General features: G+C 42.2%; 1 protein-coding gene across 7 annotated transcripts in view; it reads left to right on the top strand.

Moving 5' to 3' along the window:
• The window catches only part of FGF1 (fibroblast growth factor 1), a 123932-nt gene that overhangs the window by 62901 nt on the left and 34663 nt on the right, over positions 1-26368 (top strand). Inside the window, exon 1 of one of the 7 annotated variants that reach the window (XM_049873954.1) lies at positions 21659-21715. The exons of the other annotated variants lie outside the window; for them this stretch is intronic. The gene's annotated coding sequence lies outside the window, so the exon portion shown is untranslated. Of the gene's footprint in view, positions 1-21658; positions 21716-26368 lie in introns of those variants that run through there. 7 annotated transcript variants of the gene reach the window in all.

Below are 26368 nucleotides of genomic sequence, written 5' to 3'. Positions count from 1 at the left end.
AGAGAGGCTGGAGCCTGATCATGTGCCCATGGGGCAGGGAAGGGAGCATGGATTTAATCCTAAAAGCAATGGGAAGTCATTAGCAGGTTTTAAGCAAGAAAGGAGATATGATCTGATTTAGGTTTTTACAAGGTCACTCTGACTGCTGTGAGGAGGAAGCAAGCTGCTGTAGTGGGGCAAGAATTGAAACAAGAAGGCAGGTAGGAAATGATGGTGACTAGAAACATTGTGGTAGCAATGGAGAGAGGAGAAGAGGTAACATTGAGAGTATATTTTGGAAATAGAGCTGACAGAACTTGCTGATGAATTGGGTGGGAACAGGTGAAGGAGAGAAAGGGTAAGAATGACTTCTTGGTTTTTGGTCTGAGGCACTGGGAACATTTACTAAGACTTGGAATACTTGGGAAAGAAAAGCTGGGAGGCTTGGCGGATGCAGTCAGTAATTCTGTTTGGATCGTATTAAGTTTAAGACAATTACTAGACATGTTAGATAATTATTAGAGATATTGAGCAGGTAGTGGGATATAAAATCTGGCTATAAATGATCTTTCTGGTTTTACACCCTATTGTGGGTTACTCTGTGTCCCCCCAAAAGATACGTTCAAGTCTTAACTCCCAGTACCTGTGAATGTGAACTTACTTGGAATTGGGGTCTTTGCAGATGTAATCAAGTTAAGATGAAGTCATCCTGGGTTAGCGTGGTCCCTAAATCCAATGACTGGTATCTTTATAAAAGAAAGGAGAGGAAGATTTGGGCACAGAGACTCACACACACACACACACAAAAAGAAGACCATGTGAAGAGAGAAGAGAGACTGAAGTTATGCAGCCACAAAGGCCTTTGGAAGCTGGAAAAGGCAAAGAAGGATTCTTTCCTAGGGCCTTCAGAGGGAGCATGGCCCTGTTGTCACCTTGATTTCAGACATTTAGCCTCCAGAGCTGTGAGAGAATAAACTTCTGTTGTTTTAAGCCACGTAGATTGTGATAATTTGTTACAGTGGCCCTAGCACACTAATATACCTCGCATGAACTCACTATATGTGAGCCATTTTTAATCCAAAGTATACTGTTTCCTGTTCTCACCTTGCATTTTTCCAACTCTGTTCCCTGTCCGTGCTGTATCTTCTGCCCAGTGTACCCTGTCAACCTTTTGAAACCCTAATTACATATACAAATCATCTCAAGTAACTCCTCCTGCCTGATACCACTGTCATAAGTGGTTGTGGCCTCCTGGGAACTCCCATTACAATGATACCTTGTCTGTGATGTTCACCACACTGTTTTTTTCCACGAGAGTTATTTATGTGAATTTACCTCCTCTGCTGGCTGTAATTCCTGGGCTGGCATCTTCTTCTTTTACAATATTTTCCATGGTCTCCAGAAATGTGCCCAGCACACAGAAGGATACTCATTAAATGTGTTGAATAAATGAATGATTAGGATATTGTCTGAGGTCAATCTAGTTGCCAGTGGTCAAAGGTGGGAGATTTTGTTAACCTTAGAGGAACTGATGGTTGCCGCCTCTCTGGGTCATTGGTATAAAACTGTCTAGTGCAATGCTAAGCATCTCATACCATAAACATCATTGCTTATCTCTAAATAGTAACGTATATAACCTGTTGTCTTAGTTATCTAGTGCTGCAATACAAGAAATACCACAGATGGACGGCTTTAACAAAGAGAATTTTATTCTCTTACAGTCTAGGAGGCTAGAAGTCCGAATTCAGGGTGCCAGCTCCAGGGGAAGGACTTCTCGCTCTGTTGGTTCTGGAGGAAAGTCCTTGTCATCAATCTTCCCTGGCCAAGGAGCTTCTTAGTGCAGGGACCCTGGGTCCAAAGGACCCACTATTCTCCTAGCTCTTGTATGAGGTCTCCATGTCTCTCTGCTCACTTCTCTCCTTTATATCTCAAAAGAGATTGGCTTAAGACAACCTAATCTTGTAGTCTGAATCTTGCTGCATTAACATAACTGCCACTAATCCTCTCCTGTAACATCATAGACAGGATTTACAACACACAGGAAAATCACATCAGATGACAAAATGGTGGACAATCAGACAATACTGGGAATCATGGCCTAGCCAAATTGACAGATATTTTTAGAAGATGCAATTCAATCCATGACCCCTGCTTGAGGCAAAGGATATATTCCTTAGAAAATCCGAATCTAATTATAAACTCACTAAAGAAGTTTATTACTAAAAAGACAATGGTAATATCTTTCCTAAGGTAAAAAAAATAAATAATAATTTTTTTCATTATCACCACTGCCACTCCACACCTAACCTTTATAAAAATGGACTTTTACCCACTTTGCTTTCTGTAACTTTCACAACTTTGCAGAATTACAGCATCTGTGGGAGCAGGTACAATACACTACGCTGGGAAATGTTGATGAGCCATGATCACTTTGTGGTCTTATGCCCATTCTGGTCATGAGGCTTGAATAAAATCTGATAGATTTATTTTAACTCATTTTGCTTCAGGGTGTATCAGGTCATGGATTTTGAAGTGGGAAAGAGATAGTGACATGTTGGATATTGGGTGGTGGGGTCTTGGTACACAAGCTGACATAGATCTAAAAAGTGAGAGAAAGATGATATAGAAATGAGGAGCAGTGTCTCTGGAGGGAGGCTGCGGTGTGGCCTGAGCTCAGAAGGGTGTTGGAGGTAAAGGAGGACCCCCAGAAGGAGTACGCTGTTGGTAATGGAAGCTGTTGGGGGAAAATGGTGGAAGAACATCATCAGTAACAGCAGCTCTCATTTATTCAGTGTTTTTTACTATCCAGGCACTGTGCTTCGGGCTTTGTACATATTGTCTTATTTACTTTTCCCAATGTCCCTGTAGTAGGTACTATTATTTTACCTGTTTTACAGGTGAGAAATTTAATGATCTGAGACGTTAAGTAACTTGCTTAAGGTCGCAGTGCAAGAAACTGGAAGAGTTGGGATTCAGACCCAGGTTCTGTTTGATGCCAAAGCCTATATTCTTAAGCATCACTCTATACCACCCTCCAATATTGATTCAAGGGCATTTCCTCCTACCATGTCTGCTCTAGGCTAAGAAAGCACCCAAAAGAGCCAGGTGCTGTGCTGTGAGCTAATTCGGAGATGTAGTTCAAAGCCCTGCTATGACTGAGCTGTCTGCCAGGCTGCTAGCATTCAGAGTGCTCTCATCCATCATCAGGGAATACTCACCCCATTGTGTCGGGCCCCACCTAAATGTTTTTTAATTGTCTGCTCTTCACCATGAGTAATGCCACTTTCCATTTTAAACTGGGAGCTTTGGGAGATGACCACGTTGTAAACCAGGGTTTAAAGCTAAGAGCTGGCTGGGGGATTACTCACCCACATCAAGACACAGCTAACATCACACCCTCCCACTCAGGATGCTGCTGGAATATCATCTTCCCTGCCAAAACCTAAAGGAAATCTGGTTTCCTCTGGATTTGGACTAGGAATGGTGCCAGGTTATCAGAAAGCTGGCGGGTTAATTGGTTGTCCACGTGGAACTGCTGTGGTTGTTTCTGGTCCTCTCATGTATGCTAAGATTTTGTTGCTTGTTCAGTCAGTCAACATAAGCTGAGGTCCTACTATGTGCCAGGCTCTCTGCCCTGGGATGGAGATAATGCAGTGATCCAGAGAGCTTTGATCCTTGCCCACAGGGAGCTGACAGTCTATGGGAATAAGCAGACAATTACAACAAAGTCTCATAATCAATCCAAACCAAACCCACTGCCATCGAGTCGATTCTGACTCATGGCGACCCTATAGGACGGAGAAGAACTACCTGATAGAGTTTCCAAGAAGCTCCTGGAGGATTCGATTTGCAGACCTCTTGGTTAGCAGCTGTAGCACTTAACCACTATGCCACCAGGGTTAAATGATAGAACATGGGAAGTTCAGGGAGTTTTGAGAGCTAATAGCAGGGGATTTATTCCATGGCAGGTATGAAGGAGCTGGCTAGGTTTCTTTAACTGTAAGCAACCAAAATTGGCTCAGCTGATACAAGCAGGAAGAGAATTTAGAGAACCTGGGATTGCTCACAGGCTTGTTGTGAAGGCGTGACGTGGCCCAAAAATCACACTGCAAGACTGGTCCAGCCAGACCAAGACCTGTGTGTGTGTGCATGTGTGTGTGTCATCCAAACATGGGATGGGACTTGAGATTCCAGGCGGTCAGAAAGGATGACAAATGTTCAGGACATCAGGTAGAAGTGGGGAAGGTGGGGAGGGGAAAGCCGTCTCAGAATGATCTAAGACATTCTGAGTCAGAGAAACCAAAAGAAACAGCTTAAAGACAGCACTGACTTATTGAGGCAAGCAGGCACTGGGGCAGGGCAACCAGGTTCTCAGGAGTTTCCTTAGGGAGCGAAGTTCGCTGCTGCTCAACCAAAGGCTTTGACATCTCTGCTGGGAAGTCATCCTCCAGCAGGTAAGTAGGAACTAGGCTTTGAGACTGTCCTTCTTTTCAGCACCCCTGGGGCCATTCTGGAAGGCCACAGTTCTCACTTTTGCCTTGGGATGAGAGCCCAGCTAAATCAGAAAAAAAGGTCTCCTCATGAGGGTAGGAAAAGGAGAATGGGACAAGCCAAAGGAACGATGATAACAGCAAACATTTATTGCTTGTGCTAATAGGAGCTTACCTATATTATCTCATTTAATCCTCCTAATAAGCCTATTAGTTTCCAGGGGAGCAAACTGAAGCACAAAGATCTGAAATGATTTGGCTAAGATCCTAAGGTTAGCAAGTTCTGGAGCTGGGATACACACGCAGATCTGCTTTACTGTAAATAAGAGTCTGTTGGTTGAAGACATAAAAAAGTGAGGGTCAGATTAAGAAAGATCATCATGAAATGGCCATCTTAGGAAGAAAAACATTTTTTTTTCTATGCCAAGTGCATAATAGGGGTTGGAGACCTAATCCCTTAGACATTACCTCTCTCATGGGTGCCATTTTGAATCTTAAGTTCAGCTATTGCTTCCCACTGAGAAATTCTCGAAGTTTATCAAAAGTGAAAAAGCACTATTATCCCAGAGGGAGCATTGAGTGAGGAACTTTTAGCAGTACCTAGGGTATTGACCCCTAAACTTCAGCAAAAGGTATATTTTATTTTTAATTGATTTTTAAAATAAAAATTTCTGACTATACAAATAAATAATGTACTCCTTGTAAAAACTTTGGAAAGTATAGAAAAATATAAAAAAAGAAACAAAACTCACCTATAACTTCACCACCCACTGATGGTTGTTGTCACATTGTGGGGTGTGTATGCTTGTATTTGTGTGTGTGTGTGTGTACTTTGTAGTCTCTTTTTCCAATGCACATATATAGGTACTGTCTTTTTAAATTACAGTTCTTAGTATTTTAAAGGGTCGTTATTGCCTTTTCTTCAAAGGAGAATTATATCACAATATTTAATTTTGCAAATCTATTAAGTGAATATCAATTAACAAAATGGAGCATGCTATAGAATGCAAGCCGGTTTGTTCAAATGAGTGGGCAGAAGATAGGAGGCTTCCTGGGGTGCATTGGATATAATGTGTGTGAATGTGCCTGGTCCTTTAAAAGGACTTGGTTTTTCATCATTTATTAATACCATTAGCTGGTATTACCTGAAAAATGTTTCATACAATGATTAGCCTAATCAGATAATCATTTATTTATGAGGAGCAATTTATTCCACAAATCTGCCATATTATAAAGGCAAAAAGTAGAAGAGCTTTCTACTTTTTCTAGAGTTTCTAGGACTGAGCCTCAGATGGAATCCTGGTTCTGATCCTACTTCCCCTTCACTGGCCTAGGGGACCCCATCTCTTCCCACATCCTGGCCAAAAGCAGTTCAAATCCCACAGTCCAAGACACACAGCTCTCTGGTTTGCTGAGGCAGGAATGCAGCTTGTCTATCCTCCTGGACTTCAGCATCTCCTCTTGGCGCCCACATAGCTCGCACCAGCACAAAGCCAGGCCTATGGGGTGTCTGCTGTTGTCAACTCTTGGCACACTGGGAGTCACTGATCTCCTGTTCTTTTCCCGAATTATCAAGACAAAGTCCTACCAGTTCAGAAGCCCTGTGAGTTCCCTCTGTGCAGCCCGGACATCTGTTTTGTGTTGGGAGTCAGTGGCTGGCCAAGTGCTTGCACGATGCAGCTGGATTTACTGATGCAAACCAAGTTGCTTGCAAGTAAGTGTTCTGACCCTGAAAAGGCCCCACAGAACTATTCCCTAAGGCCATGATCAGGACTTTACCCCAAGTCCAAGGGGACAAGGGAATAAACTTGAGTTTAGTTAATAAGTTACAGTCAGGAGGGAACCAAAGCACCTGGTTCTTCTCTCTCCTACCCTGTATCCATGTAATCCTTTTCTTACTGGGCCATTCCTGGTCCTGAGGTGAGGCGATGTCCCCACCAAGTGCATCCATTTGATGACCTAGAAACCACTGGCCAGTGGCTTCTCCGATAATGGGATGCTGTAACTTGCTCCCCCAGCACAGAGCTCTGTTCCACTCTCGATCTTTTACTTGGGTGTCTCATGCTTCATTGGCTTGTATTTTTTACTCACAAAAGTAAACAGTTAAACAATACACAACTGCCTGTTTTAAAAATTAATAATCTCCAGCCCATTTCCTTGAAATTAATGAAGCTCTCTTTACATATTCCATTTGTAAACAAAAAAACTATAGTTCAGATGTTTAAAATACTTCCCAACTCTGAGAGTTACTTTTCAAGATCTCAGTTTCCTCATCTGTAAAAATGGGAATAGCAATATTTACACAGAAGTGTTGTTACAAGACGTACAAAGACATACATGAGGTAACATATATGAGGTAACATATACAGTACCAGTAAATTAGGGTTAATTAGCTGTATTTTTTATATTCTTAAATTTTCACAACATAGTTTGTTTCACTGTATTGACTTTTACAATTACTTTGTTTATCAAGTGATGCTAGTTTTGCATTTTTAGTAGTGATAGCAACTTTCCATTTGGGTAAATTTCAGTTTAAAAATAAATTCAATTTAAAAATATGAGTTAAATAATAAGAAAAAGTACATTGTAGCTACAGATATCCAGTTTATTTAGGAAAAAACAATCTGTATATGTAGAGAATAAATAACTCCCTCCAAAAGAAATGATAAATGTTTTACACAAAGACACACAGAGAAGAGTACAAGAAACTCCAACCAAACCCTAACCAACCCACTAACTAACCAGATAGCAGATATCTCAGATTAAACATAGGCATTTGTGGCACAGAATTGAAGGAAGCATGCAAGATGAGTTTCAATGGCTATTTTTCAAATCAGTCAGACTAAGTTCTCATTGCCCCTTCCCCTTTCTGTGCCCCTCCAACTTCCTTTTCTTATTCTGGCCGACCCCCTACTACAAAGCCTAGAAGCATTCAATCTTCTCTGTTAGAAGAACCATCCAGGCTCCTCCTCAAGGGTTCTATGGTCCAAAATTTCCTTTCCTTTATCCCAAATCAAAACCCACTAAGAAAAAAAAAAAAAAAAAAAAAGGCATGCTTCCAAAGTATTAGCCAGAAATCCTAATTATTCAATTTAGTAAAAAGCCGACAAATACTCATTGAGCATCTACTAAGTGCAAGGCAAGAATGTGTGTCTATGGGGAAAAGGAGTGCAGAGAATAAGACCCAGTCTCTACCCTAGAACGGTTGAAAATCCACTAGGGAGGCTAAGCAAAGGATGCAAATAACTATAACTGCAGGGTGGAACATAGTAGCTCGTACAAAGAGCTATAGCCAACATGCTATAGGGTACCACAGGAGGAAATGATGAATTTGGCTTGCTAGGAATCAGGACAGGTTTAGGACGGAGGCAGCATTAGCCCACAGAGAGGCATCTGTCCTTTAAAAAGATTATGTTAATCCTTGTAGCCCCCCAATTGGTGGATTATTTTTAGTCTGTTGCCTCTTTTGGGCTGGAAGAAGCACCCTTAGTTTCTTCTCTGAAATGGGCCAGCTCCTTGCTCATGAGGATCACAGAATGTTCTTCAGTTGGTGGGACAGACAGCAAGGCACGGGCTCTGCACATAGTCCAAAGTTCATCCATGTTGTAGCATGCATCAGAGCTTCATTTCTCTTTCTAATTGAAAAATATCCCATTGTATGTAGGAGCCCTGGTAGGGTAGTGGTTAAGAACTCAGCTGCCAGCTGAAAGGTTGGCAGTTCAAACCCACCAGTCCTTCCACAGGAAAAAGATGTGGCAGTCTGCTTCTGTAAAGATTGCAATCTTTGCTGCAGCCTTGGAAACCCTATGGGGTAATTCTACTCTGTTCTATAGGGTCTCTATGAGTCTGAATCTACTCGACAGCAACGGGTTTGGGTTTTAGTTTGGTATGTATATACCATGTTTTTTTCATCTGTGGATGAATATTTGGGTTGTTTCTATCTTTTGGCTTTTGTGAATAATGCTGCTATGAACATTGGTGTATAAGTATCCAAGTCCCTGGTGAATTCCTGTTCATCTTCAGAAGTCTCAGTTAGACACCACTTCCTCAGAGAGCCCCCCGCACTACTCCCATCTGCTGGTACACTGTCTTCTTTCAGCCACCTGCTCACTCATTCCAACAGGGAGATACAGGAATCAGCACATTTCAGATTTTCTTATTCAGTTGTTCACTTTTTAAAAACTGAATGGCTTCTGCTATAGGAATGGAAAATAGACAGTGAAAGCGGGGGCGTTGCTTTCCTGTTTGCCTCTGTATTCCCAGGGCCTGATAAATCACAGTATTTAATAAATAATTGTTGAATGACTTAATGACTAATAATAGTCCAAGTCAACCTCCTCGTCTTTCCCCCAATCTGTACATCTCTGGTTTTTTTTTTTTTCTTTTTTGAGGATGGATCAATAGTTTTAGAGAATATACAGGATTAATTTCAGATTGATTTAATCAATTAAGAAATACTCGTATGTGGGTTCAGAACGGCAGCTGGCAGATTAGTATAGTTTCTCAGGCTTTGGTTCATGAGGAGATGTCTACACACAGCACATGTCTTTTCAGTGAAGCTGATACTCTACATAGCACACGACAGATGTTTCATCATCCCTTCCTTCCACCCTTCTTTTGTTCAACAAATACTGAACACATACTATGTGCTAGGCCTGTGCTAGACATGGGATGAAAAACCGAGCAAAATAGACAGGGGCTCTGCCCTAATGGAGCAAGTTGGACTGGAGAAAGCAGCAACTAAGTAGGGTGGCAACCAGCCTGCTCTGACAGTGAAATACAGAAGGGTAAGAGAAGTCCCTGGGTGGTACAAATGGTTAGGGTGCTCAGCTGCTAATCAAAAGGTTGGAGATTCAAGTCCACCCAGAGACGCATCGAAAGAAAGGCCTGGCAATCTCCTTCTAAAAACTCAACCATTGAAAGTCCTATGTGACACAATTGTACTCTGACACACATGGGGTCGTCACAAGTCAGAATTGACTCCAGAGCAAACTTTTTTCTTTTTTTAAGGGCCATGTGGCAGACACTGGACCTGGTGGTCAAGGAAGTCTTGGCTAAGTACCATCTCAGGTGAAGCCTAAAGGAAGGAATATCCTCGGGGCGGGGGGGTGGTAGTGGTGGCAGTGTTGGTAAAGAGAGGTCCAGGCTAAGGGAAAAGCAAGGTTGAAGGCCCAGAGGTGAGAGTATGTACAGCACACTTGAGAACTGGAAGGAGTTCACTTTTATTAGAGGCCTCTGATGGACTAGAGGCTAGGGAACTCTTGGGCCTTCTTTATTCAAAATAAAAACCAGGAGATCTTGGAGACAGTGTGGTCCTCCAGTTAAGCCTCAGGAAATGACTAGAATGTAAGCTTCATGGGAGTAGGACCCTATTGGTCTGATTCACTGCCCTATCCCCTGGGCTGAGAATGGGGCCAAGAACAAAGTAGATTCCAAACATTTGCCGAGTGAATCAATGAAGCTCCCCCTTCCCCACATGATCTCACCTATCTCCTCTGGGATCTCCAAGCCCCACAGAATCGTAAGACCAGGAGACATCTTGAAAAGTCATCTACTCCTGTCTCTTCCCTCCAGGCTGTCTGTCCTGCCCTTAAGCCTCCCAGAGATGATACCTCTCAGATTTTCTATAGCAGATAACTTAGAAACTCAGTGCTTGATGTCATGCCCATGCTGCTGAGGGAGAGACGATTTGTACTGTCATCCAGTGAGTCAAGACAGGATGGAGAAGAGTGGGGACAACAGTCCTTAGTGCCCAGCTTGGCACATCAGGCAGCAAGGGGACCCTGGCCCCCAGCATTATTTGTCACTATTGGGAAATGTGCATCATTTCCAAATCTGCTAGCAAAGATAAATAAGCTTCAGATTCTCAAAACAGCATAATCTCATGTGGACATTTTATTTCCTGGTATATTTGGTGGTGGGATTTTTTTTTTTTATAGTAGTTATATATGTGTGTACGCATATATATACATACACACATACGTACAGATGTACAGATATATACATATACAGGGGCCCTGGTGGTGAAGTGGTTAAGAGCCTGGCTGCTAACCAAAATGTCAGCAGTTCAAATCCATCAGCTGCTCCTTGGCAACCCTATGGGGCTGTTCTACTGCCCCATAGGGTTACCCAAGCCGTGGTGTTTTCAATCACCTCATATGCATGTGAAAGCTGGACAGTGAATAAGGAAGACTGAAGAAGAATCGATGCCTCTGAATTGTGGTATTGGCAGAGAATATTGAATATACCATGGACTGCCAAAAGAATGAACAAATCTGTCTTGGAAGAAGTATAACCAGAATGCTCCTTAGAAGCATTCTCAAATATTTTGGACATATCATCAGGAGGGACCAGGCCCTGGAGAAGGACATTATGCTTGCTAAAGTAGAGGGTCAGTGAAAAAGAGGAAGACCCTCAATGAGATGGATTGACACAGTGGCTGCAACAATGGGCTCAAGCATAACAATGATTGTGAGGATAGTGCAGGACCAGGCAGTGTTTCATTCTCTTGTGCGCAGAGTCAGAACCTACTTGAGGGCACCTAACAACAACATATATATCCATATGCACACACATATATATATTTACATATACATGTTGTTGTTAGGTGTCATCAATTTTCACAACTTTATGAATATTATTAAGACCACTAAATGGTACAATTAAAATGATTAAAATGGCAAATTTTATGATATATATATATGTATTCTGGAAACCCTGGTGGTGCAGTGGTTAAGTGCTACAGCTGCTAACCAAAAAGGTCAGCAGTTTGAATCCACCAGGCCTCCTTGGAAACTCTATGGGGCAGTCCTACTCTGTCCTATAGGGTTGCTATGAGTTGGAATCGACTCGATGGCAGTGGGTTTGGTTTTGGTACATATATTATGATATATATATATATATATATCATAAAATATATCACATAATTTGCTATTTTAACTATTTTAACTGTACTATTTAGTGGTCTTAATTATACTCATAATGTCATCTGATCATCACCACTATTTATTTCCAAAACTTTTCAACACCGCAACACAAACTCTACCCATTAAGCAGTCAATCCCCATTCCTCCCTCCCCCTAGCTCACAGTGACCATTAATCCACTTTCTGGCTCTATACATTTGCCTCTTCTAGATATTTCATATAAGTGGGATCATATAATATTTGTCCTTTTGTGTCTGGCTTCTTTCACAATGTTTTCAAGGTTCATCCACATCATAGCGTGTATTGGAACTTCGCTTCTCTTTATGGTTGAACTATATACCATTGTATATAATACCACATTTTACTCATCTGTTGATGGATAGTTGAGTTGTTTCCATCTTTTGGCTATCGTGAGCAGTGCTTCATGATCATCGGTGTGCAAGTGTCTATCTGAGTCCTGGCTTTCAAGTCTTCAGGAGCAACCTAGGAACTGATTTGGGATCATATGCTAATTCTTGCTTGCTGAAAGCAAAGAGGACTTGAAATACTTACTGATGAAGATCAAAGACTACAGCCTTCAATATGAATTATACCTCAACACAAAGAAAACAAAAATCCTCACACCTGGACCAATAAGCAACATCATGATAAATGGAGAAAAGATTGAGGTTGTCAAGGATTTCGTTTTACTTGGATCTGCAATCAACATCCATGGTAGCAGCAGTCTGGAAACCAAAAAAGATCTATTTCATTGGGGAAACCTGCTATAAAAGACCTCTTTAAAGTATTAAAAAGCGAAGACGTCACTTTAAGGACTAAAGTGTGCCTGACCCAAGCTATGGTATTTTCAATAGCCTCATATGCATGCGAAAGCTGGACAGTTAATAAGGAAGACAGAAGAAGAATTCAGGCATTTGAATTATGGTGTTGGGGAAGAATATCTAACATACCACGGACTGCCAGAAGAATGAACAAGTTTGTCTTGAAGACTTACAGCCAGAGTACTTCTTAGACGTGAAGAGTCACATACTTTGGACGTGTTATCAGGAGGGACCAGTCCCTGGAGGACATCATGCTTGGTAAAGTTAAAAAAAAAAAAAAAAAAGTAAAGGGTTGGCTAAAAAGAAGAACCTCAAGCAGATGAATTGACACATTGGCTGCAATAGTGGGCTCAAACTTCGCAAGGGTTGTGAGGCTGGCACAGAACCAGGCAGTGTTTCATTCAGTTGTACCTAACAATGTCACCTAACAACAATAGCAACAACCAACGTAGAAATTCTATACTTAACCTTTTGAGGAGTTGGTGGTGGAATTTTAAAACCCCAGTTTAGCTAATCTCCCAATACCATGCACTGGCTAAATGCCACTGTTTCTCTCGGAGAAGGCCACTGGGCCAGCATGTTCAAGATGCCCCTCTGGGCAGCTGTAACGGCTGGATACCACATTTATCTATCTGAGGCCCTGCTATCCCATGTTTGAGCTATTGCATCTAGTTTCCCTGCTTCTGTCTCTCCTCCAATATTTCTCCACTCTGATAAGATAAAATCAGGCCCCTAGGGTAAGGAAGGACAGTGGCCCAGAACTGCATTTTTTAAATGCAAATCTGCTCGTGTCACACCCCAGCCTGCATTGTTCAATGGCTTCCCACAGGCCTTCAGATAAAAGCCTATGGGGCCTTGCCGGCTTCTCCAGTCACAGCAGTGCTGCCTTCTACCCTGCCCTCTGTCCTCATCCACAATGGACTACTTTCTGTTCCCAGGTGAGCCACACTTTCTGGATTCAGGACCTTCACACATGCTCTTCCTGCTACCTTCCTCTTCCTAGTCACTAATTTCAGTATTCATGTCTCTTCCTCCAGGAAGTCTTCCCATCTCCCCACGCTCTAGAGGTCACCTATCATCTGGCTCCCATGATGTCCTGGACTTTGCCACCATAACTCTCAATTCACTTGCAATCCCTTGTATGATGGGTCTTCCCCAATAGAATATGAATTTAAGAGGGCCTCATTGAGTCTCCCTTGCTCTTTATGTCTCCTGTCTGGCACAGTGTAGGTACTCATTAAATACGTGTCAAATGAATGAATGAGTACTCAGGTATTTGAATAGTTGGGAATAACCTTACCAAGTAAAATAAGAGGGAGAGAGAAACCAAGACATAGCAGAACCTCACTGCAATTCTGAGCCACATGACCTTCCTTACCCTGGGGGCCTGATTTTATCTTATGATGAGCTGTGCATTGAGATTACAAAAGAAACCAGTTGCCATCCAATCGATTCTGACTCATGGAGAGCCCATGTGTACAAAGCAGAACAATGCTTCATAGGGTTTTCAAGACTGTGACCTTTCAAAAGCAGATTGTCAGGGCTTTCTTACATGGTGCCTCTGGGTGAGCTCAGATCTCGTTTTTCAGTTAGCAGCTGAGCATGTTAACCGTTTGCACTACCTAGGACTCCTTTAAAAAAAAATTGCCATTGAGTTGACTCTGACTCATGGCAACCCCACGTGTTACAGAGTAGAACTGTCCATAGGGTTTCCTTGGCTGTTTCCTTTATGAAAGCACAGTCAGGCCTTTCTTCTGTGGCACCACTGCGTGGGTTCAAACTGCCAACCTTTATGTTAGTAGTTCAGTGTAATTCGTGCCACCCAAGGTGCTTAGGATTCATTCAAAAAAAATTAAAAAACCAAACCTGTTGCCATTGGGTCTATTCCAACTCATGGCAACCTTATGTCCCAGTAAGTTCTTCATAACTGGTTTCTGGCTCGGCTCAGAGAAATGTGGGACTTTCCATCAGGCGCCACCATGATCAACAAATCAGAGCTTTGGAGCCAAATAAATAAAGTCAGGATGCATTGGTGTGCGTGTTGGTGTGCCTGCCAGGGCTTCTGCCTCTTGATGCCGAGACAGGGAGTCTTCCTGTCTCAGCTTCACACAGCCAAGCAGGGCGAGAGGGACCTGGAGCCTTCATTCACTTCACCTCATCCTCTGTTTTATGTTCTTCCCCCAGCAGGGACAAACAATAATTCGGTAAAGGAAATGTGAGTAATGGAAAGAAAGAAAAAATAAACATATCAAAATGGGCAGTGTCCCCTGGGCCACTGCTTTTAAAGAAAACAAGGAAAGTAGGTTTGGAGATATTTCCATGACTCTCCTAAAAGGAGAAAAATCATCAAGCTTGCTCCTCCTTTCTAGGCTGAATTCCTTTCTTCTATCTTGATGTAGAAAAAAGGTTAACCCAGACCTGTGGTTCTCAAATTTTGGTGTGCCTCAGAATCCTCTGGGAAGGCTGTTGGACCTTCAGGTGCCAGCCCCAGTCCAGGCCCAGTGAATCAGTATCTGCAGGAGTAGGGAGCGGAAGGGGGCTTCATGGGATTCCCATGCAGGTGAGCCATGCTGAGTAAGACAGTTTAGGACGTAAGGGCAATACTGTGTCCTGTGGCTCATACTATAAGATGCATCTCAGGTGAGAAACTCAAGTTTGCCCCTGGAAACTCCAAATTCAGGGACTGAAAACCTTGATCAAAATAAAAACTAAACCTGTTGCTGTCAAGTCAATTCCAATTCATAGCAACCCTACAGGACAGAGTAGAACTGCCCCCCTAGGGTTTCCAAGGACCAACTGGTGGATTAGAACTGCCAGACCTTTTGGTTAGCAGCCAAGCTCTTAACCACTGTGCCACCTGGGCTCCTCTTCAAAGTAAAGCACCACAAACTACAGTTAGGAGCTAAAGAGAAAGAGAGATTGCTGATTTCATCTTCTGGAGGAAGGAAAGGAGCATATTCTGTTCATTGTATTTACTTAAGCAGACAATAACTGAGCTGGCCCCATAGGCAAGGACCCACGCTATATACAATAGAAAGGTCACAATGGCAATGGAACTGAGGAAGATGGTGATGATGGTCACTTACATTTATTGAGACCATAATATGTACTGTCCCTGGGTGGTGCAAACAGTGAAGTGCTCAACTACTAACTGAAAGTTTGGTGGTTCAAACCCACTCAGAAGCACTTTGGAAGACAGGTGTGTTGATGTGCTTCTGAAGGTCACAGCCTTGAAAACACTATGGAGCAGTTGTACTCTGCACACATGGGGCTGCCATGAGTCAGAATTGACTCAAAGTAACTGGTTTGGCTTGTTTTTTGGGGGAATATGTGCTAGGCAGCATGTTCAGTGTTTTTCCTGCTTTACTTCATTTAACCCTCCCAACCACCCTATGAGGTATTATTCTTCCCATTCTATGGATGAGAAAAGAAAGGCACAGAGAAGTGAAGTGACTTTCCCGAAGTCACTCAGCAAGTAATTGCAGAGGCAGATTGGAACCCAGGGCTCCCTGACTCAGGAGTCTCTGTATTAACTGTTAGAGTATAAACCATCCTCAAGATACTCAACCTGGATGCTTACAATTAAATGGAAAAGACATAAAAACATCAAAGAATGAGTACAAATTATATGGCTTTATGAAACAAGGAGCAATAAGCCTGGACATCTGGTAAATCTTATCCTGTTCTGGTTAATTCCTTGCTTAACTCAAGCCAACTCCCTGTCACCTGGGTCTCAGGAGTTGTGGAAGGAAAGGTCCATCACCAAAGAGACTGTTTTCCCTCCTCCAAGAAATGATGGAGTCAACATGTTTTTTGAGTGAGCCAGGCAATCTTTAGAGCCCATTGCCCTAGTCACACAGAGGAGTACTGGAACGGGAAGCTCCACAGCCCAGACCCTAGTGGGAAGCTTTATTATTTTGTCCAGATAAATGCGAATTCCCAAAATATAAAAGACATTTATACTACTACTTGTGGTCTGCTTATGTCATGCTGGGTACGAGGCTATTCCCTTTACATGTAATAATCTAAGTTGATCTTTACAACAACTCTCTGACGTGGATTCTATTTTTACCAGTTTACCAATGAGGAAAGAGGCTCGGGGAGGCTAAGGACTTGCCTATAGTCACACATCTACTAAGTAGTAAGGTAGGATTAATACCTGGTGGTCTGACTCCCAGTCTTACCCAGTTTGTTGGCCTCTCTTATTTTAAGCACAAGGACAGACACCATTTGGAATGCTAAACGAATAAGAGTTTCCAATAGTTTGCCAGTTTTTACTTGGCTGTGTCAAGACTCACCTCAATCTGGGAGAAAACCTAGATTCTTATTTCAGGAAGTACTTATTGATTGCCTTCAACACTTATGCCAGGCAAGATGAAAGACCCATATTAGTAAGCGGGAGATGTGGCCCATCTTTAAAGAAAGTTATGGTGGGTAAAAGGGACAAACACAAAACACTCTGAAGTGATTTCACTAGGGGTCTGAGAATTGCTGGATTAGACAGAGTGATCCATATCTGGACATCCATGGAGGAGGTGGGCTTTCAACAGGAATCATGAGTGGTTTGTCAGAGTGGAGAGATCAGGATGGGGCAGCAAAGGCGTAATGAACCTGAAGGGTCAGAAGCAAAATGCAAAGGTCCCTGGGTGCCACAAATGGTTTGCGCTCAACTGGTAATCAAAAGGTTGGCAGTTCTAACACACCCAGTGGCACCAGCACCGTGGGAGAAAGACAAATCGATTTGCTACCGTAATGATTACAGTCAAGAAAACTCTAAGGAGCAGTTCCGTTTTAACACTTGAGGTCTCCTAAGTCACAAATCAACAACAGAAACAAAAGGCAACTCCAAGCCTGCCTTGGGGCATTTGCCTACTCTTTAGCATGGCCAAGGTGATGTGACTAACCCTGGCCTCTGACAAGGGTCACCAGCCCACACTGCTGGACAAGGATCCCTCAGATGGGTCCCATGCTCAGAATGGCACAGTGAAGTCCATGAATGCTGAAAGTTCAGGCAAAGAGGGCAAGCCTCCCATTTTTCTAGTGGACTTTGAAACCAAAGTCAGCAGATCTGAAACTTTCAAATTAATTTCCCCTCTACCTTGAAGAGTAGACATAGAAATCAGAAGGGAAGTACAGATAAGTAAAGAAATACAAATGGAACAAAAACCATAATCGGTACAAGCTTTCTCAAATCCTTCTGAGTAAAAACCTTAACAAAATGCATGCGTTTTTCTCAGCAATTCCATTTCTATAAATTCTCCCTAAGGACAGAGTCCAATAGTATGCAAGGATGGCTACAGTTTTGTTTATAATAATGACAAACAGTAAAAACCTAAATGTGCAACAATTGAGGATTAGTTAACACATTTTTGCGTGTCCACATAATGGAACCCAATTGCAGCCATTACAAATGGAGCTGTAGACTTACATTTGCTAATGAGGGAAAAATTCCTAATGTATTGAGTGAACTCAGGTTATGAAACAGCAGATTGTAAAACAATATACATATATGATTCCACTTTGTAAAATACTTAACATCTCCATAAATGGCAATGTTACAGAAGTCATCTGTGGCTGATGGGACCATGAACAATCTTTAAAAACTTTTTATCGTTGTTTATTTGTATTTAAAATTTTTTCTATCACTCCCTTATGTTTAAGGATTTCTAAGAGGCCTGACATTCCCTGTTATGTTTGTTGAATTGATACGACAGTACAGCAACAGACCCTAAATATAAACCCTTTGTTTATAAAATATAAACCATGTACCCCTGGTGGTACAGAAGTGCTGGGTGGTACAAAGACATAGCATTCAGAGAAAGGTAGTCCCTTTTTTAAGTCTTATTCAATTATTTTGGTGATTCAAGGAGAAAGCTTTGGTTTGATACAATTATGTTTTTAACTCCCCTGTTTTTTTTTTATAAGAGCTGCTTCGTGACCAAGAGAGCTCACAGGCAGGAAGCAGAAATCTCAGTAGGAGTCAGTAACATTGTTTCCTTTTACGATGAAGGCAGCACACTGTATTGAAATTCAGGGAAAGTGGTGTCAAGCTCTGTGTGGATGAAAAACCTCTTAATGGAGTATCAGTATACACCTGGCAGCTGGGAACCTAGAGTACCCCAACGGGTCTGTTTAAGACTGAGATAGCTCCCCCAGGCCTTGATTTCTGACTGTCCATCTTATCATTCTTAATATAAAAATAATACCATGGAAATAATAAATGAGCCATTTGCCCAACAGATGACCCAGCCGGTGGGGGACAATTTCAGAACAGGATTCTGAGTATGTACAGATAAATTGTGTTGGGAGAATGATTGGAAAGGAAGGCTCCTAAGCACAGATAAAATTTCTTTGCAAAGTTTGCCCTGAGGGAAGAGGCCCTTCCACAGGAAGGAGGGTAAGTCCTGTCTATTTTTATAAAAGCATTTCAAGTGGTTAGTGAACTTATTTCCTGTGGTTCCTAGGAATTCTGTAGCAGGCTCTCAGGAGGATGTTGGTGATAGGGAACAGGGACTTGATGAGGGAGAATCAATAATTATCTCTATATTTGCTTCACTTTTTTCTATAAAAATAATCTAGGGGAAAAACACTTGCTTTAGAAGAGCAAAGTTCATGACAACAAAGAACAGAATGGGGCATGAAAGTTCCTTGGTGTGTGGCAGAGCACTTAGGTCAAGATTTGCAAGCTAAAGATTTGTTTATTCACTTATTCCTTCTCTCAATCATTCATTCAACAAATATTTGAATAGTTCCTCTGTGCCAGGCAGGGCTTAGGGGCTGGGGATTAGGTGTGAATAAATATGGCTTCTGTTCTCCATGAGCTTAGGGTCTAGTGAGAGAAAGACAGCAAATGGGTAAATACATGGATGGATATATGATTAATTACAAATGGCAGTAAGAGCTGGGAAGGAAAAGAACAGGAGGCTAAAAAAGAGAATAATGGCGGAAGAGGGGACACCTGACTGAGATCCAGTGGTCAGAGAAGACCTCTGAGAAGGTGGTGCTCAGCTCCCATCTGAAAGATGAGCGGAGCCAGCCAGTGGAGTGTTGGGGAAGGGCATTCTTGGAAAAGGAACAATTTGTATGAAGGCAGCCATGTGGAGAAGACCATAGTGGAGTCAAGAATCCAAGAGAAGATCAAAATGTCTACCTAAAGTATAATAGACAAAGGGAGAAAATGGTAGGATTTTAAGGCTGGATGGTACAGGGTCTTGTGTAGGCCATAGTAAGGGTTTGGATTTTATCTTATGGAGATGGAAAGCCACGGGGTATTTTAAGCAAGGAAGTGCTGATGTAGGTTTTAGAAGATTCTTCAGGCTCTGTGTATAGAAATTACTGGAGGAGAGCAAGAACAAAAGAGGGGAAGTCAACCAGCTGACAGGGCTGGAACTAGGGTGAGGTAAGGGAGACAATGGGCTCAGGTGCAAAATTTAAAGGTGGGGGGGTTGCCCAAAAAAAAAAAAAAAAAAGACCCTCAGTAATCAAGATTAATATTTTGACGGAACATTTTTTTTAAAAAGTCAAAATCAGTGCAAAAAAAAAAAAAAAAATCCATGATGGACAAAATGTGAAAATTTTAAATAAAGATATGATCAGTAACCGTGTCACGACAAGCCATACAGGAATCTGGAGCAAAAGGAACAACTAGTAATAACGACCCTGCGTCTATGTAAAATTTTGATGTTTTGTTCACTGCCTCACTCTAATCCTGGCCCTGCGAGCTGACCTTCCCTACCCATAACATGAAGAGACCACCACGTCAGACCTGCCCTGAGAATAAACATTACAAAAATAAAACTACCAAGTGATTGCAAGCATTCTGGTCGTGTAGGCTATATTCTCCCTCCTTATTCTGGAGACTCTGGGCCAGAAGGTGCATTAGAGTTGCTCAGTGAATATTTCTGATGATAATATTAACAGATAACATTTACAATCACTTTGTCAAAGACTATTAAATGCAATTATCTCATTACTCCTCATGTGAGGTAGGTATAGCATTAACCCCCTTACATGCCTGGCGTATAATTCATTGTCATTTAATAAATATAAAAACCAGTCGCTGTTGAGTCGACTGGGCAATGTTTTGTTCTGTTATCAACAAGGTCACCGTGAGTCATAGACGGTTCTGTGGCAACTAAAAACAACAACATAAAAAAGTTCTTCACACCATTGAGGGGTCAGGAGTGTATCATGAAAACATTGGGCAATGTCCCTCCTGTCTGCCCACCCCATAAAAAAATGTCTAGATTTATCTAATTCCAGGGGAGCCACTTGAACCTGAAAAGGCCAAGAATGAGCCAAGGAATGTAGGATCTTTGAACGCTGAAAGATATTACGTGCACAAAGGTGACAGCACAAGAGATGTAAGGAGAAATTGCTCTGACATTTCTCTGTGCTCTTTGTTGCATAATATGTTTTCAAAGGCCAAAACTCTCTTTTTCAAACAACCCCATCGAACATAGTGGCTCTTTGATCTCTAAAACATGAGAGGGCAGCAGTGGACATTGAAGGATATAAATGGCTTTGAAAGATCAGTTAGAAAAAGGCAAACAAGGAGGGAACCCAGAGGAGTTGAAGGGGTGAAAGCAAACCATGCTTTGAGCTACCTGCCAAAATTAAAGAAAACACTCGGGAGTGGCCAAGTTTGACAAATGGATGTGCTATCATGGTTATTGCTATCTACCTATCCTGTGGTCTTTTGATAAATCTTGGCGCCTTGATGGCAATGTGTACCTTTCCAGAGATGCTAGATAACAAGGGCAGGCTTATCTCTTAATTTAGCTTCTTGGATAGAAGATTTCAATTCACTTTCAAGCTCTTTCAACCTTTATCAAACACCAGGCATTTTGTAGGGCCTTTGGTGATGCTGTCTTGTTCCATCTCCTTCTCACAAAACCCTACTGGTTCCTGCTAAGAACTGGGTTGTATGAGGACCTGTGCGTGGAATACCAATGACGTGGCCACGGGACCATGACAGCCATTGGCGATGCTGAAACAGCAGGCTGTGCAAATGGGAGAATGGTCTCTTTTTGACTTCCCGGGCGGGATCAAAGGGAGTTGGCAAATAAAAAACAAAAAAAAAAGAACCTCTAAAAATAGCCAAAGTCCTTAAAAAGAAATCATGCAAAAGGAAACAAGTTTCATACTGTCTTATGCAGGCTCTGCAAACACTGGAAGGCTGGCCCTGGGGCAGGTGATTATTTTCTTCCTGCCTTTTAGCTGTGGCACCCACTGGGTCCCTTCACAAGGCCTGGGCCCTGTTCCCCACCGGTTTCCTGAATGGCACTCGATGCCTCTGCAGGAATGCAGCTCTTGGGGCACAGCTGTGGCCTCCATGGCCTACTTTCTAGATCCAGAATAGACTCTGACATGTGAAACGGGCTCGAGGGGGTTTACATTCCTTCTTCACATCCGAGTGAGCACCTTAAACACAAAACCGCACACTGGGATTGCTAACTGTTCTTCCAGAGACGCCTGGCTATCATCTGTCTGGCAGAAATGTGAGTTTTGTTCTTTTTATTTTGAATGTTTTGAGTGAGGATGGGGCCCTTGGAAGTGGAGCCACCCAACAGAGGGGCAACAATAAATCGATGTCTTGTGACTGAGGGTTTTGTTCTTGGCCGAGCTACAGATTTGCTCTGATAAACTGTTCAGCCTCTCTGTGTCTCAGCTCTCTTGGAAAGAGAAAAGGGGAATGTTAATAATCCGCCCTGTGTGATAAAAGGAGTAGCAAATACAAAATTATTATACAGTGCCTAATGTAGTACCTGGGAGTCCCTGGGTAGTGTAAATGGTCAACACATTTGGCGGCTAACCAAACGGTTGGCAGTTCAAGTCCACCCAGGGGCACCTCAGGAGAAAGGCCTGGAGATCTATTTCCAAAAATCAGCCACTGAAAACAGTACAGAGCACAGTTCTACTCTGACACACATGGAATGAATTTGATGGACTTGATGGGAACTGTTAAGTTGTATCTATATAGGCAACCTGAGACGCTTGTTTATTCATATAAAATGCTTTGTGAAATCCCAAGGGCTATAAAAATTCAAATAACCAGGCCACCAAAACATAGGCTCTTATTAACAGTAGTAACAATATCTGGTATTTCCTAAGCACTCCCTACAGGCAGTCCCCAGTTTACGATCATCTGACCTTACAACCCACAGTTACAAGCCAACCCCCGTAAAGCCTATTACATTAAAAATTTGAGGTACATACAAATGGTTCGTAACAACAAATAGGCGCTACTTTGCGACATGAGTCAAAACATTATTATATATTACTGTATTACTATGTTAAGGATGTTTTAGTGTATCTAGAAGTGTTTCTTGAATGTTTTTTATGAAGAGAAAGGTATACTATATGCCATATACTAAGACAAACATTTGACTAACTGATGTTAGATACTAACCGTACCTGACTATTCCAACTTATGTACAAATTCAGTTTAAAGAGATTTAGCAACAGAACTCCTTTGTAATCCAGGGGACTGCCTGTATATACAAGGTCCTTTCTAGTCATTCTATTCCTTCCTCATGGCCCCATGATGAGATCTGTACTGTTAACAGCTTCATTTTCTTGAGGACCAGATTGTTTGAATGTCTCGTCCATCAAACAACTAGTTCATGGCACAGCAGAAACTAAAACCCAGATCTGCGACTCTCAGGTTGTGAGAATTTTCCTTTCTCGTGGTGTTTTCAACACAGTCTGAAGCAGGACTGTTACCATAATAAGGTTCTTGCCTCTCACTGGTCAAGAATGAGCAGGTAAGGCACACAGAATTTTCTGCATGAGCAAAGCTTTATTGAAGAAGCTTACAAGCGGAGACAAGGAGGGCCTAGAGCAACGCTTACCACCACCCTGCTCCCGCCGCCGTCTCACAGAACAAAAGACGGGCCTGGGTTTTTAAAAGTTATTGGGCAGGAAAAGATTCATATTTATTCATAGGCACAGGCAGGGATATGTTAACTACGGTGTACAAGCAGCAGCTTTCTAAGATGGCTCCTGTCTCGGAGACCTCTGGGATTCGTAGCAGGACTTATTATGGGGTGTCGTGCCTGCACAGTCTCTTGCTCCCTGGCTTCAGTTCCCTGGCTGCTCCTGCAGCCCTTCACTGCCCCTGGTGGAAGGTCACACAGCAGTCACAGGTGGATGTTCTGTGCTTGTCCCTGGGGCTGGTTTTCTCCAGTTGATTCTGAAAGACAACTTTAAAGAAGCTTGCAGGCTATTTTCTGATACTCTGCCCCATTGTTCTGGGGAATGGTTTTGTTGCTGTGCCCTGGCCATTTCCTGTTACTTTGTTTGTAGATTTGGAGCAGGGGACTATTTTAGGACTATTCACCCCATTTCTAGTGGTCTCTCCCTTACCCCAAGCCTTTTATCAGCAGTGGCAGATTACTCCACCAGAATAAAGGTCAGGAGGATTCTTATAATGCTGGGTCGCCTTGCTGAGGTATCAGGGAAGTCCTAATGGTGGGTCATTACACCATTGTGGAAGAGGACAGTTCAGTGTCAAGGGAGGAAGTTGCAAAGACTCCATTTCAATGAACACAAATGTCTCCTTTATAACATTGTGGACTGGGCTACACACGTTATACAGGCTGGTTGAGTAAAAAGAATTGAGAAATTGAAGGATCACCACAGTCCAAAGGGCATTTTAGTTCCTTGCCCACATTTCTTCCACGATTAAGATCATGGACTCTGGAGTCAGAAAACCCAACTTTCAAATCTTGGCTCTACTGTTTATTTAGTTGTGTGATCTTAGACAAGTTATTTAAATTCTCTGAGTCTCAATGTCTTTACCTGTAAAATAGGGGATGAAAAGCAATGCCTACCTAACAGAACTGTTGGGAGGATTAACTGAAATAATGTATATGAAGTGCTTAGGACTGTACCTGGTACAGAGAAAATGTTCACGCAAAGGTCACTCTTTTCTTATTTATGTACATGTCCAGAGCAGGCTATTGGGAAATATATGGCAGGGCAAGCCCTCAGCATTTCCAAAGAGATAACAAACACACATACTTCAAAAGACTCAGTTTGGAGAAACTAAATTTTCTAGGTCAAGGGGGAAGGGAAAAAAAAAAAAAGGCCCAGCAAACAGACCATCTTTCGAAGAGCTGGAAAGCCTGCTGACTTCAAGAAAGGAATGTGCTTGCTGGGCCGGTTCTGGAGATTGTAACTTGCACAACAGATTCGAAAGGTTTTAGGAGACATGTCAGTAAGAAAAAGTTAAAGAAAGGGGCCAAGGGCTGCCAGAGACCCTGCAGAATCACTTTGCACTTGGCTCGAAGCCCTGGGGCTTTAATCCATCTGTCTGCAGGAAGGATACTTCCATTTAAGATGTGTGGAGGTCTTCGAGATGGCCGAGAGCCTGTAGCACACTCTGGACCGGGGTATACACCATTTGCCATTCAGACAGAACTGGGGCCGGTGGAGCGGCGCCGCTGCACCAGCAAGCACTCTGTTTTTCCTCTCAGAAGGGAGGCTGTTTGCTCTAAAACGCTTTAAAAAAATTCCTAACCTCCAACTGAATGATGCTCTCTGGCCAGGAAGTGCTCTGGACATGGACCAGCTCAACTGCAGAGAATTAGAGATCCAGAATCCAGGGAAGAAATAAAGGATATTGGAGGAAGTCCTTTGGGAAAGTACACATGTGTCTGCTTACATTTTTCTACTCTTCGTTAAGGACTTTGAGAGCTAAGGCTGCGATTGAGTTGTTCAGTGATAGAACTAGATTGAATTAACAGTCCCCACTTCCTGCCAGCATCTTTGCCCTTCTAAGCACCTATGCCCCTCTCATCTGAAGCATGGCCAATGAATCTGGTATGGCTAAATATAAACTCCTTAAATGCAGAAACTGTGATTTCTACTCCAGGTCCATAATCCCTCATCTACAAAGCCTTGGGGCTAGATATGTTTCAGAATCCAGAAGTTTGGGGATTCTTGAAAGGCAGGGCGGTGCATACACTGTATATTATGTAACAACTCCATTGGGGTCTGGAACAGCACCCTGTAATCAAATATAGCAGTAATTCTGCATCAGATTATATGAACATCAACACAAGGTGAGAAAAAATAAAGACCTAAATAGTCTCAGGACATTTGGGGTCAGGTTTTGCTACAATCTGACTTACGAAAGAACTTCTAGTTTTCAGAGTTTTTTTTAATTTCAGAATTGTGGATATGAGATTTCAGGCCTTTTCTTTTTCTTTTTAATTCCCACGAAATCTAATACAGCATTCTGCCCTTGAGAGGCACTGAACAGAAGTTTTTGTTTTGTTTTGTTTTTTTGGGGCTATGAGTACTCTTTATTTGGTTCTTTTTTTTTTTTTTTAATTGTGCTTTAAGTGAAAGTTTACAAATCAAATCAATCCCTCATACAAAAAAGGATATACACCTTGCTATGTACTCCTAGTTGCCCTCCCCTTAATGAGACAGCACATTCCTCTCCACCCTGTATTCTGTGTATCCATTTAGCCAGCTTTTTTCCCCTCTGCCTTCCCATTTCCCCTCCAGACAGGAGCTGCCTACATAGCCTCATGTGTCTACTAGAGCCAAGAAGCTCACTCCTCACCAGTATCATTGTCTATCTTATAGCCCAGACCAATCCCTGTCTGAAGAGTTGGCCTTGGGAACGGTACCAGTCTTAGGCTGATGGAAGGTCCGGGGACCACGACTGAATAGAAGTTTTTGACATCTGAAGTATGACATCTTGATCTTCCTCAAATGGTGTTTGGTTCTTGAAGCCTAGGGACAGTTTACTCTCAGCAACCTGGAGATTCTGCAGGAGGATCTTATATTAAAAAATAAGAGGGAAAACTATTAAGCCCATAAGGTCTTCCTAGTCCTGAACAGTAACACATGCAAATTAATGAAATAATATTCTGAGAAATGCTCAGTAGTATATTGTGTTCAGCACCTAAGCAAATGAGAAGACATTACATAAAGTGATGATGAAAAAATTCTAAACTTATTACCTAGAAAACTAGGTTTTCCAAATATTGCTACATGCTAAAGATCAAATTTCTTCAACCATAAATCAATAGCACAGATGATTGGCAAAGTCAGTAAAGAGATACATAGATGGTGGTAATCAAGCTAATATCTACTGAATGCTTACAATTTTTCAGATGCTGGGCTCTGTACTTTAT

Source organism: Elephas maximus, chromosome 2 (assembly GCF_024166365.1).
Source record: "Elephas maximus indicus isolate mEleMax1 chromosome 2, mEleMax1 primary haplotype, whole genome shotgun sequence".
Classification (NCBI taxonomy): Eukaryota; Metazoa; Chordata; class Mammalia; order Proboscidea; family Elephantidae; genus Elephas; species Elephas maximus.
Note: the sequence above shows the minus strand (reverse complement) of the source record. Positions and strands in the feature narration are given on the sequence as shown.